Source organism: Pleurodeles waltl, chromosome 5, assembly GCF_031143425.1.
Source record: "Pleurodeles waltl isolate 20211129_DDA chromosome 5, aPleWal1.hap1.20221129, whole genome shotgun sequence".
NCBI classification, from domain to species: Eukaryota; Metazoa; Chordata; class Amphibia; order Caudata; family Salamandridae; genus Pleurodeles; species Pleurodeles waltl.
In genome coordinates this window covers 1385852157-1385865704 of record NC_090444.1, presented here as the reverse complement: position 1 = coordinate 1385865704, position 13548 = coordinate 1385852157, and the positions used below count along the sequence as shown (strand labels likewise).

Below are 13548 nucleotides of genomic sequence, written 5' to 3'. Positions count from 1 at the left end.
AATCAAATGCTCCCAGAGTTCCCTGCCAATCTTGAATCCAAGATAGCAAAACCCAGGGACCCTCTGGAAGAGCTCTGAGCACCACCCCTGGGGTGGTGATGGACAGGGGAGTGGTCACTCACCTTTCCTTTGTCCAGTTTTGTGCCAGAGCAGGGACTAGGACTCCCTGGACCGGTGTAAACTGGTTTATGCAAGGAGGCCACCAAATGTGACATTCAAAGCATTTCCAGCGGCTTGCGGAGGCTACCCCTCCCAAGCCTATAACACCTATTTCCAAAGGGAGAGGGTGTAACACTCCTCTCCCAACAGAAATCCTTTGTTCTGCCTTCCTGGGTTCAAGCTTTGCAAGCAACAGGATGGCAGAAACCTGTCTTGGAGGTGGCAGCAGCTTGGGCTGCCTGGAAACCCTCAGAAGGCTGTAATGGCAATGCTGGTGTCCTCCAAAGAGCCCCCAGAGTGGATGGAATCATACAACCAATGCTTGCAAAAGCCTTGGGGTATGACTCTAACATGTTTGATTCCAAACATGCCTTTGTTCTGAGTTACCATTATGTAGCTGGACATAGGTAGTGACCTATGTCCAATACACAAGAAAAATGGCATCCCGCACTCATGAAGTCTAGGACAATGGCCCTGGAGTTGGTGGGGGCACTTCTGCTAGAGCAGGGGTGGCCTCACACATGGGTACTTTCCACCCGTCAAGATGGGGACACTCACTTGAAAAGCAGAAGCTTGCGATGGTATGCCCCCGACATCCTGGAACACCTCTCAGCACTTCCTGGTGGACACAGAAACCCCTGCAGTTGTCCCAAAAGGAAAGGGGGAGTGGAAGAGAAAGAAACAAAACACTGACACATCTTGCTGGTCTAGCCAGGCACCCTGTATCTTCAGGGGGAGCAGGTTGTTGTTGACAGAGTGATAGTAGAGTTAGTGCACTCAACTTCCTTGAAACTGAAATTCTCTTCCTGATATGGGCACGAGGGCAGTGGAAGAACACCGGGATGCTCCAGCACTTTTCTTGGATAATAATAACTGTTGGCACAATTACTAACACTGCATTACCAAAAACACAAACTGAGTACCATAACAATAAGTACTGGGACACTAGGGCTGGCTTCACAGAGATTCACTGTTGCACACTACAATTAGAACTGTGGTTGCACTTATCATGCACAAGAAAGACAACATGGGCATTAATTATATCACATATAACTTTCCTGCATGCATAGTTTTAAAGTAAAAGGAACAAAAACAATCCAAGAAACACAAATGTCCACTCTGGGTTTAAACTGTTAGGGTGGCACAGTTTGGTTTGGTTTCACTGTGTCTGTGAAAAACCCTTCAAAAGCAAATTCCTCAAACCTGAAACACAGGCATGAATGATGCAATCTAAATCCAAGAGTTCTGCTATTAGAGAAAGAAAAGTCACGTAAATGCTCTTTTAAAATTGCATTGTCACTTTTTGTAGTACTTGAGCTTAAGCAGATTTCCTGAAGTACATTTAGGAAAGTAACTACAATAATAATGTAGAATGTTCAGAAATGCATTTGTCTATTCAAGATAAGCACTCTGCCAAAATACGAGGACTTAAATGCACAAGCTGTTCTAGGAAAGCACAGCGCTCAAAGAACAAACTCCCTGGAGAATACTAGTCACTTTGCTGCAGTCTTTTCCGGAGTGCTGGAGGAATGCCTGGTGTCAGCTGGTACAGGAATGAAGAAAAGAATTGCCTCGAAAGTCCAGAATACGAGGATGACAGCAGGGACTGGACTGCCAAATCAGATGCTGAGATCAGGAAGCAAAACAAAGCCAATCAGGGAGGCTTGCTTCTCTCTGCTATTTATAGCCAATCAGTAAAGCAGTTGAGTTTCCACATGTGGATGAGTCACCACACCCAATTAGAAGCACATTTCTACACCACACCCAATTAGAAGCACATGCGTACATCTGCTCACATTAGCAAACAGGCATAGGTAAAATAAGCATTGATAAAACCAATTGTGTAACACAGAACATTATGTTTACTTAGAAACATGAAGGTTTAACCAAGAACAGAGATATGATTTAATCCTAATCCCTGGGGATGCTGACAGATAACCCAGGAGGCACCTTAGGGATTCCTGACAGCACCCTGTAGTGAAATTTGGCAGTGAAAGGGTGCTTGCACCTTTTCACGTAGGCTGCAATGGCAGTCCCGTAGAAGCCTTTGCATGGGCTCCCTTTGGGTGGCATATATATGCTGCAGCCCATAAGGATCCCCTGGAGCCCCAGTGCCCTGGCATAGGGGCATATAATGGGGCACCAGTGTGCCAATTGTGGGTGAAATACAGAGTGTTGGGAGAGAGTGCATACTTACAGGGGTCCTGGTTAGCAGGATCCTAGTGAACACAGTCAAACACACTGACATCAGGCAGAACAAGCATTTGCAATGCAATAGGTCTCGCATTTGCTTGAGTTAGATGTATTGGCATTGTAAATTGATAGCTGGACTTTTCTTGACATATAAAGTGGTCAATCCTGCCTCCTAAGTTGGTCTTTTCCTGCCACATAATTCCAGTAGCCCTGCATATAACTAAAGCACTTCCATTTACCTCCTTCTTCTATTTGCAGCAAAAAATGAAAATGTTGGCATTTAGCATCCTACTAAAGAGCTGATCCCCCTATACAAAGTGTAAGGAAGGACCGATAAATACTTGTAGGTAATTCACAAAAGAATTTATGAGTATGGGAAGGAGTACTATCGGAGTAAGAATTTACATACTCTTACATTTCTCTGTGAATGTGCACCAGAATGTCCAACTCTGTAGTACGAAAAGGGTATAATCCTTTCAATTTCTACCCGTTGTATATTTTTGCTAACATATTAGATCTTTTGAGGACAAATCACAGGGCATTTAAAATTATGTGGATGAGTATTGCATGACAACTCTTCTAGGTACTCGTACAAGTCTTTCTGCATTGACCCCAGTGGTAACCAGACTCCATCATTCTCCTACTGTCCATGTGAACTCTTTATGTTGATTCAGACAGCTATGAGTTTCCAGAAAAAGGTTGGAACTAATGGATTCAAATAAACAGTATTCCTATTTACTTGTTACAGTTGATAAGCATGCAGAAGTCATGTTGAGCATAGGTGGCGCTGGGACTGGCAGAAAGTAACTCATGGTAATGGGCATCATACAACCACAGTATATATGCTCTTCGGAGTCTGTCCACTTGAGCCAATATGCAACCAACCATGGTGTATGCACAGACGAGCCATCACGAAGTGTGTCAGGGGCAAAAACTCATACTCATGGGTATTATACATCAAGGTGTTACTCTGAAACACATACATCCAGTCCCAGCTGTACGTTCTGAGGAGTCCAGACATGAACATCACAGAAGAAACTCTATAGAATAGGCTTTATACAACCAAACTAAAAGTTTGGAAAAGTTACTCTGAAATTTGCCGGGACAGTTAGTAAAAAAAAATAAAAATACGTGACTATGGGGCAAATTGGGTGCATTCGTACACCATACCCAAAAAACATTCAAGACCACTCAGGGGATACAGAAAGCAACTTATAAATAATAAAAAGACACTACAATACCAGAACTAGTATGGAGTAATCCGGATAGAATTTTCTAGTACAAGTAAAGGGTGATCTTTGGAGAAAGATCTGAAAAACTCAAATGTGGCACAGGAATATATTCTGGCGCAAAATGTGTGATTTTTGAGGCAGGTATTGTCTGGGCCACTGGGATTATGTGATTCTGTGTCTGCAGTGTTTTGTATAATTATGGATGTGCCGCATTTGCTACATAATATATTGTTTGTTGCATAATCTACAGATTTTAACAAAAAAAACAGTTTCTGTCTCAAACAGATCAAATGAGACAACACGTTCCCATGTAGTCGAATGGTCTTTGAAAAAAGTTGACTAGTCATCTTGCAGTTGTTTATTTCTGCATTTGATTGTTAAATAACTACTAATGAGGTGAACGCTTTGACCAGTGTTACCATGAGTAAAAATGACAAAATAATGAAGAAATACTACCACAAAGAGTACCAGGTTATACTGCATGATATTCATTATTGCCACATAATTTATTCAACCCTGACGCATAATTTGGCCCTTGCATGCCATATAATTCTAGTAGCTCTGGGTCAAGTGCAGCGTAAATACGTGGCTTTTCAATTGAGCCATCTCGTAATAAACAATAGTAGGGAACACAATGAAAAGGGGTTTGTTTCTATAATATACTTTTTAATATGTAGAGTTTCTTTGGTAGTGTCTCGATTAACTATGGCACTATCTAACACTGTTTGTAACAAGTGAAGGGTGGATTTTAACACTGAAGCAGATTTCGAAGGTAGAGTCTAGGTTTAAGGGGAAGAAGGCATGATTTGATTACACTGAGAATTATTTATCACTTGTTAATAGTGTGTTAACAGGGATTAGTAATTTGACAGAAACACATGGAAGCATTTTGCAACAAAAGATCGAGATGGCACAAACAGAAAGTATTTTATTCGACCACTGGCACTTGTCAGGAGTCAAACACTGTTTTTAGTGAGCGGTGATAATATCTGAGAAAATTAATTGTTGGATATAATTGGGAGGATCTCTCCTGGATAATAGGCTAAATATGTTCAGCCATGGATTAGCAAACGCAGAGCAGCGATTAATAGCAGTAAACAAATGTTGTCCAATAATTTGTACTGTGGCTATAGCTAAAATACACAGCTCTATGCCGTTCCTTCACCCCTCCTACCAGGCATTACATGCTGCGGCTATTAATGGCTCTGCATCTGACACCGAATACCGCCCCCCAGCCACTCCTCCCAGCGCTACACTAAGCAGCTTTCCACAGCAAGCAAACCTATAATCAGTTCCGGTCCCAGGCTGAGACTCTGATGCTCCCAAAGCCAAAGACAAAGGGTAGAATCTGGAAGGTGGGAGTCTGCGGACGGAAGCCGGTAGGGGGTTGTTATGATGTGAGAAAGAATGCAAGTGCTAATATGGAATCCACTGACATAGCTTCGTGCAGGTGATTCCATACTACGCTAACGGATGATTGCGCTGATGGTTTTCTCTGTGCCCCATTTTTTACATGTAACTTCGTTTGCATGTTCTTGCTACAAATAAACTTTATTTAAGGATTAAAAAGGATGTTTGTCTGCACGTCTTCCCATTTGGCAACGAGGGTGAACAGATTAACTAAGGAGGCTTTTGTTTCCCTTATTGCTTCGGTCGTGGTGATTTGTAACGGCCGAAGCTGCGTTTCCAGCTTTGTTGGCCTTTGTCAGGAGACGGTGCTTTGGAAGCACTGGAGCTGTGTTCACAGCTGTGTTGTAAACATTTACAGGAGGCAGCGCTTTGGGGGCACAGAGTAAGTCTAATTTTTTCATTTTTTTTAATCTTCATTTTTCGCTCCACCAACTGTCACGAGCGCTTTTAACAGCAAACACTTGTGCCGTACTGCTCTCTTCTGGCGCCTGTCCTTGTGCACTGGCATTTCAGGATTGTGTGCGCCTGCCACATACGTGTGCTGCTCTAGACTCTGTTTGCGCGTGGCCTTGCGCTAACATTTTGGAAACTGGATTACTTTGGTTCTGAGAATTCTTCGCATTTTTCTTACCTCGTATTTTCCTGGTTGCTGAATCTATTTTGTTTGTATATCATCAGAAGACCGGAGAAACAAAGGAAGGACACAACATTTTTTTTTTCTCTTCCTCTTGAAGTAAAAGAAGGACTGATTTCTTTTTAACACATTGGTTCGGCCATCTTTCGTTGGGACACTGTGTAAACTCCAATTTTTTTGTTTTTTAATTTTTTAATTTTTTATTTTCATTACCTTCACTTTAAAAGTTAAAGAAGAACATTTAGAAAAAAAAAAGAAAATGCAGAATGTTATGCCACCTGCTCCTTTTTTACAGGACCCTGGTGAACCCCCTTTGGAATGGAAATTATGGTTCTGTTCCTTTAAAGCCAGGCCGGAAAGGAAAAAGAGTTTAATGTATTATTATCTGGGGGTGGAAGGTCAAAATATTTTTGATCATTTACCAGCTTATGAGTTATGTGAGGATGAAGAATTAGATGAATTCGAAATGGTTGTGGCACAATTGGATAAGTATTTTATTAAAACAAAAAATATTGTGGTACATAGATACACATTTTTCACGAGATCGCAGAATCCCAATGAAAGTATAGATTCATTTATAACCGCGTTAAACGTTTTGGCTGCTAAATGTGAATTTGAAAATTTTACTTCTCAACTCATACGTGACCAATTAGTTGCGAGGTGTTATTCTAAGAGAATCCAGGAAAAGTTGTTAACATGCAAAGACCCATCCCTAGATAAGGCTATTGACATAGCAAAGAGCATAGAATGTTCGCTGGAGGACGCAAAGCAATTGGAGATGCTGTTGCCTAACATTTCTGTTTCAGGTGCAGTTTTAAACTCACAGAACAATGACAACAAGAAATCGGCTTGTGTGGAAAGGAGACAAGACGCTATCTCATTCTCCGGAAATACTTCCTCTCCCAAGGTCAACTACAAGACTATGGAGGTCATTACAACATTGGCGGTAAAAGCCGCTTACCGCCGTGCAGAAGACCGCCAACACAGCGCTGCGGCCGCGGAATTCCATCACAGCTATTATGACCCACATATCGGAATCCGACAAACTTCAGACACCCGCACAACTCCGCCACACCAAAGGTCAGTGATAAACTGGCGATAACAAAACCTCCACCGTCATGCCAACAGAAATACGCCCACACTATCACAACACACGAATCCACGCAGCGGTCTTTCAACTGCGGTATTCCATTGGCGGTACACACTGCCACGCTCAAAATACACACACTCTTACAAAACACAGCCACATTGGACAATTCAACATACACACACCTGATACACATACACACACCACTCCGGACACACCCAATACAATATAAAACACACACCCACATCACCCACAAACCCCTACGACCACAATTGCAACAGAAGGCCAGAGAGAGACACTACAATCTACAACCAAGCATCCACAGGTACACAATACTATCACCCACATAACATCCACGCACCTCACACAACACACTACTAAATATCACCCCACATATCACAACACACACCACCCCACACATCACTCACACCACCCCATGGCACGGCAAAGAAACCCCAGGTTCTCTGAGGAGGAGCTCCGAGTCATGGTGGAGGAAATCATCCGGGTAGAGCCACAGCTATTCGGATCACAGGTGCAGCACACCTCCATAGCTAAGAAGATGGAGCTATGGCGAAGAATAGTGGACAGGGTCAACGCAGTGGGACAGCACCCAAGAAATAGGTATGACATCAGGAAGAGGTGGAATGACCTACGGGGGAAGGTGTGTTCCATGGTCTCAAGACACCACCTTGCGGTTCAGAGGACTGGCGGCGGAACCCCACCTCCTCCCCCACAACTAACAACATGGGAGGAGCAAGTCTTGGCTATTCTGCATCCTGAGGGCCTCGAAGGAGTAGCTGGAGGAATGGACTCTGGTAAGACAAACCTTAACTACTAAATCCCCCACCATACCTGCATGCCATCACATACCCCCACCCTCGCCCTCACCCCCATCACTCCTACTCCTCACAAATGTCCCAATATCACAAACCACACATCCCAACACCAAGCTCTGCATGCATCAACAAAGCATGGACACCCATCACCAATGCATGGCCACTGCACATACCCATACACCCCCCTAAACCATCATCACACAAGGTCCCACACAGGAATGCAAGCACTGGGGTACACGGTCACCCACCCATTGCACACCATGGTACACCCAGATGCAATAATCATGCTTTTACACCCCTGAAGTACCCCTACCCAACGTCACCGCACAGGAGGGTCCACACATGTCCACACCACCAACAGAAGAGGCCCACAGTGATGACAGCAGCTCTGTCCAACTGGATCTAAACAACCAACCCGGCCCATCTGGGACCTCGGGACAGTCGGTTCCCTTCACACTGGTACTGGCCACTACAGAGCTTGCCCCCTCTGGAAACACCAGCACAGCACCCACCCAGCGGGCCCATACCTCTGTCCCCAGGACACGTCAATCAGCAGTGTGTCCACCACTACAGGGAACCCAGGCTAACCCACCACCCCAACAACAACGGGGACCTGGGGGCAGTGGGCACATGGTTCAGCGGACAGAGGCCCAAGGAAACAGGGGAACTAGGAGGGCTGCTGTGCGACAGGGGAAGGACAGGCCCAGGGAACCCACTCTCCACGAGGCCCTCTCCAACATCATGGGAGCGTATCATCATTCCCAGGGGACGATGGCAACGGTACTGGCCAAGTTTCAGGAGACCCAGCGGCTGCAGGAGGAACAGTATTTGGGCTTCAGGGAGGAACTCAGATCCATCAATTCCACCCTGGGCACCATTGTAGGGGTGCTGAAGGAAGTCCTCAACACCAGTAGGGACACTGTGGCACAACAAGGGGCCCCTGACACTAGCCTGGGCCATGAACTGCCCACCACCTCTGCCGGCGCTAGTGGACAGGAGGCACCGCCACAGGATCACTACACCAGCCCCCCACCCCCTGCAGAGGGAGAACCACCCCGCAAACAGTCCCTGAGATCCAGGACAAAGACAGTGAACAATGCCAAGACCCCCGTCAAGAAATGAGATCGCCCTGAATGTCATCCTTTTGTCCCACCTTGTCACCCTGTCTATCCTCAAACTGCCCCAGCTCCAATTCCTATGCCCCTTTGGACAATGCACCTGTGAGACTAACAGACTGGACTCTGCCATGGACATTCCTCCACCATCACCCCTCACCATTTTACAACCCCCTCCAATATTGAGCACTTAAATAAACTCCCTTAAAGCACAAAACAATCTCGAGTCTGTCTGTGATTTTGAAATAGTGTATTAGCAATTACAGTGACAAAATGCTCTTTCACTTGTAATGTCAACATAGCTATGTCACACAGCTCTAGTCCATGAGGAAACAAAGCAGATGTCACACAGTGGGACCCGCATCTGTCAAATCGTAAGGGAAAGTGACAACTCAGTGACCATACACTGGGTGAAAAGGACAGACAGTAGAGAGTTAGTAGTGTTAAAGTACATGTAGTAGGCAGGTTTGTCTTCCTACCTGTGTCTCACTGGAAGTATTGCAGGATCACAGAGTTCCTGTTGTCGATGTCCTCTTCTTCTGCTTCCTCGTCTTCGCTGTCCACAGGCTCCACAGCTGCCACAACACCTCCATCTGGACCATCCTCCTGCAGAAGAGGCACCTGTCGTCGCAAAGCTAAGTTGTGAAGCTTACAGCAGGCCACGATAATCTGGCACCCCTTCTTTGGTGAGTAGAATAGGGAACCACCTGTCATATGGAGGCACCGGAACCTGGCCTTTAGGAGGCCGAAGGTCCGCTCTATAATCCTCCTAGTTCGCCCTTGTGCCTCATTGTAGCGTTTCTCTGCCCTTGTCCTGGGATTCCTCACTGGGGTCAGTAGCCATGTAAATGTAAAATGTAAATTAGCACTTGTATAGCGCACTACTCACCCGTTAGGGTCTCAAAGCGCTGTACTCTAACCGCTATGGAACCCCTCCTGGCTTTTTCCCTATGAGGCGCCCACTCCTGAGCACCCCCAGGGTGAAGCCAGGCATCCAAGCGCTGTTGGGGCCGTTGTGGAGATTAAGCAAGCTATTGCCCAGAGTTGCAGAGTGGGACCCATGAATTAGATTAGGCACCGAGGCGAGAATTATCTGGTCAAGGGGAATTGAGCCCAAGACCTGCCGAAGCGGGACTTGAACCCTGGTCTTGAGCCAGATCTCTGCTTCAGGGTCTGCCGCTCTAACCACTGCAAATGGCGAGGGACAACTGTTAGACACACACTAACCTGTAGGGATATCCCCAGACCCAGACAACTATTCACACTGATTTGGTTCCAGGTGCTCACCTAATAGCCACATACTGTGCCTCTGGAGTTGCCCCATCACATAAGGGATGCTGCTATTCCTCAGGATATAAGCGTCATGCACTGAGCCAGGGAATTTGGCATTAACATGGGAGATGTACTGGTCTGCCAAACACACCATCTGCACATTCATCAAATGGCAACTCTTCCGGTTTCTGGACACCTGTTCACTCCTGCGGGGGGAACCAAGGCCACATGTGTCTCATCAATGGCACCTATGATGTTGGGGATATGTCCCAGGGCATAGAAGTCACCTTTCACTGTAGGCAAATCTTCCACCTGAGGGAAAATGAGGTAGCTATGCATGTGTTTCAGCAGGGCAGACAACACTCTGGACAACACGTTGGAAAACATAGGCTGGGACATCCCTGATGCTATGGCCACTGTAGTTTGAAAAGACCCACTTGCAAGGAAATGGAGTACTGACAGCACCTGCACTTGAGGGGGGATTCCTGTGGGATGGCGGATAGCTGACATCAGGTCTGGCTCCAACTGGGCACACAGTTCCAGGATTGTGGCACAATCAAGCCTGTAGGTGTAGGAACGATTGGGTTGGAGGGCGAGGGGAGCACCACAGAGAAGCCTATTACCACTGCAACATCAGACTCTGATTACTCCTCATATGGCAGCTCCCTGGTGGTGGCGGACCCCTCTGGGACGATCCCAACGACATCTTAATCTGCCACCCTCCCTGCAGGCACCGCATTCCCAGTGGCTTCCCACCGAGTTGCCCATGCCTGCTCACCCAGGAAGGTGTCTCCTTCGCCGCAGGCACCCCTACCCCTGCCCCGGTCAGCCCTACTGCCCTCAATGAGTAGGCTATTAACTTCCTGAGAATCATCTCTGTGGGACAGACAACCATTGGGAATGCCATCCTGGGGCTGGCATCCCAGATACAACAAACCAGTGCCTACCTGGAATGCATTCACGGTGCCTTGTCTGACCTCCAGAGATCATTTCAGGCTCTGGCCACACTGAACAGACAGATGCAAACATGACAACAGCTACGTCCTCAACTGTCTCCCCCAACCCCTTCCTCCCTTACAGTGACCTCCCCTCAGACACCCGCAAGCGCTATATCCTCACGCCCAGATCCTGCCCCATTGACACAGACTCCACAACATTAGTCACCCAGACAGGAACCCCACATTCCTCCACCACACACAAGCAGACTATGCACCCACCTGCATCAACGTCCAGCACACCTACACGTCACACAATCACTCTCTCTACCTCCAAGTGATCCCAAAAAACTTTTATTTTCCTGCCTTGACCTGTTTGAACCTCCTTGCCCACCCCGTCTTGTCCCTGCACGTTCCCATGGCTTCCCCAAACCCAGTACCTCCGCTTGACAATCCTCCCTAGACCTTCCTTCCTGTTCCCATGTCCTTTCACCCTCCAAGAACACACCTGTGAAGAGGCCTGATCCTGCTCCCACCTATTGATCTAAAGCCACTCCCCTCTATATAAAGCTAAGACCAAGCCCCTCTCCCAAGCTGAAGCCCAAGCCCCCTCCCAAGCCGAAGCCAAATCCTAACCTGATTCCCACCACCAACCCCTCCCCCTGCACCCTGAGGTGCGTGCCCCATAGATGCCCCTGCCCTGTGGAGGTCATGGTCGTGTCAGGAGTCAAGTTGAGGCCTTGTTGGAACTGTTTGGCCGCATGGTCATGGACCTCTGAACTGCCCAATAGGCCTTATTGTAAATAGTTCTTGTTACCCCTTTTGTTATTCCCAATAATATATATGGCCAACCTGCACAGTTGGTGCAGTTGGATCAAGTTGTCCACGTTTGACTATGGCTGCCTCATGGGCACAGGTATGTGCATTGTTGTTCCCTTCTGTGCATATGGACTGTGCTTGTATGGTGACATTACTTCTGTTGAGTGTTCATTGCATGTTTATAGTTGGTGTTGTTTGGTGTGTGAGTGACGTGTGTGTAGGGCGTGGTGTGTGTTCTGGTAGTGGGTGAGTGTATTGTGAGTGCCTGTGTGTGTGTATGTGTGTGTATATGTGAGGGGTGTTGATGTGCCAGTGTTTCTGTATGGATGTGGCAGTCGGTGTTTGGGGGTGTGTGTGGCATGTGAGGGTGTAATGTCCCCTTCCGTCCCTTGCGTGGTAGGAGGGTAATCTCACCATTGTCATCTTCATCGGCAATTTATGTCCTGGAGGTTGATTGCAAGTACAAGCATTGGGAAGATCTCCAGTTCACGCTCCATGTCGCCAGTGGCCTCCTCTGTGTCCCTACGGTAAGTGTTTCCTTATATACCTTTCCTTTCTGCCAGGCTTTGAGTGAAAGTTGGCCCACCATGGAAATTGTGGTGGTGTGCTGATTGATCCATAGTACGGTGGGTGGTAAGGTCCTGTCTGCTGCCCTGTTGATGGCATCTGCCATCGTCAGCCCGTACTTGAGATACAGGTGGTGTACTGGCCTGTTCACCGCTACGATCGTATTATGGCGGTCTGTGCTGCCAGCCTATTGAGAGTCGGATCGCCACTGCTGGCGTAGCACTCCTGTCTCCCCCATACTAATAATGAGGGCCATACTTTGCTCCTGTTGATTACTAATGTATTTCAATAGATGCAATTAAAACATAACACTTGGTCAATTGTACTAATATTGCTTCGAAATCTCACCTGGAAGTCAGTTAGTATATTATTAATTTGCATCCAGTCTTGTATCTGTACCAACACCTGCTTACAAAACATTTTGTTGCAACACATCAATCAGGCTAATTGGTGTATAACAGCCTGGATTGGTATGTTGCCCCTTGCTGTAAATTGGAATGATCTTGGCCAAATTCCAGGATGTTAGGTTCTCCATTCCCTGCAAGACTGCATTTGATAATAGGTTTATACATGGGCCCATACCTCTGGATGTGCATTGTATAAATAATATAGAATCATGTTGGGCCCAGGGGCTCTGGATGGTAGGCAGGATTTTATAAGTGCTAGGGATTCAGTTAGGTTAAATTCCAGTCAGCTTTGATTACCCAAGGCAAAGGCAGAGAGGGGATCTTTACCATCCCTTCCTGGCTCTTTGCCTGATTAATATGTTACTACAGAGGGCTACCCATTTCTAAGGTTGGATACAGAACTTAAAATCTCTTTTAGATAAGATCCTGTAACACAATCTGAGGGAGTTTTCCAAAATGATCAGTTGTCCTTAAATAACATTGCCAACTACAAACTTTTCCACAGGGTACTTTCCCACTCTCTCTTAGCTTTAGCTAATTTGCTCCTATATGCTGATATATACTTTGCCCAGTAGGACCTACACTTAGATCTAACTGCCCTAAACAGTTCATCTTCGGCTTCCCTACATGCTTTGTTATACCATGACACCTACCTTACATTTGTGGTACTGGTTTAGTCTCCCATTCCCACTAAATTTATGAAAGCTTGATGATGATGATAAATATCTTTACCATTGTGTGAATGGGAGATGTCCCCAAAACTCCTATTACTTGTAATCAACTGCTTCTCAATCATACTACCCACTAGAGTCAAGCATACAGTGTTACGGTCACTGTCCATTCTATCAAAAACAATGATGTTCAACAAAGACAGCTAGAGAC

General features: G+C 46.3%; 2 long non-coding RNA genes across 2 annotated transcripts in view; one reads left to right on the top strand and one right to left on the bottom strand.

Annotated features, from left to right (window-relative positions):
- Positions 1 to 5682, bottom strand: part of LOC138296492 (uncharacterized) — a 91746-nt gene extending 86064 nt beyond the window's left edge. The window contains exon 1 of the long non-coding RNA XR_011203844.1: positions 5626 to 5682. This is a non-coding gene — a long non-coding RNA (uncharacterized lncRNA). The remainder of the gene's footprint in view (positions 1 to 5625) is intronic.
- LOC138296493 (uncharacterized) overlaps positions 4842 to 13548 on the top strand; it is a 208182-nt gene continuing 199475 nt past the window's right edge. Inside the window, exon 1 of the long non-coding RNA XR_011203845.1 lies at positions 4842 to 4963. This is a non-coding gene — a long non-coding RNA (uncharacterized lncRNA). The remainder of the gene's footprint in view (positions 4964 to 13548) is intronic.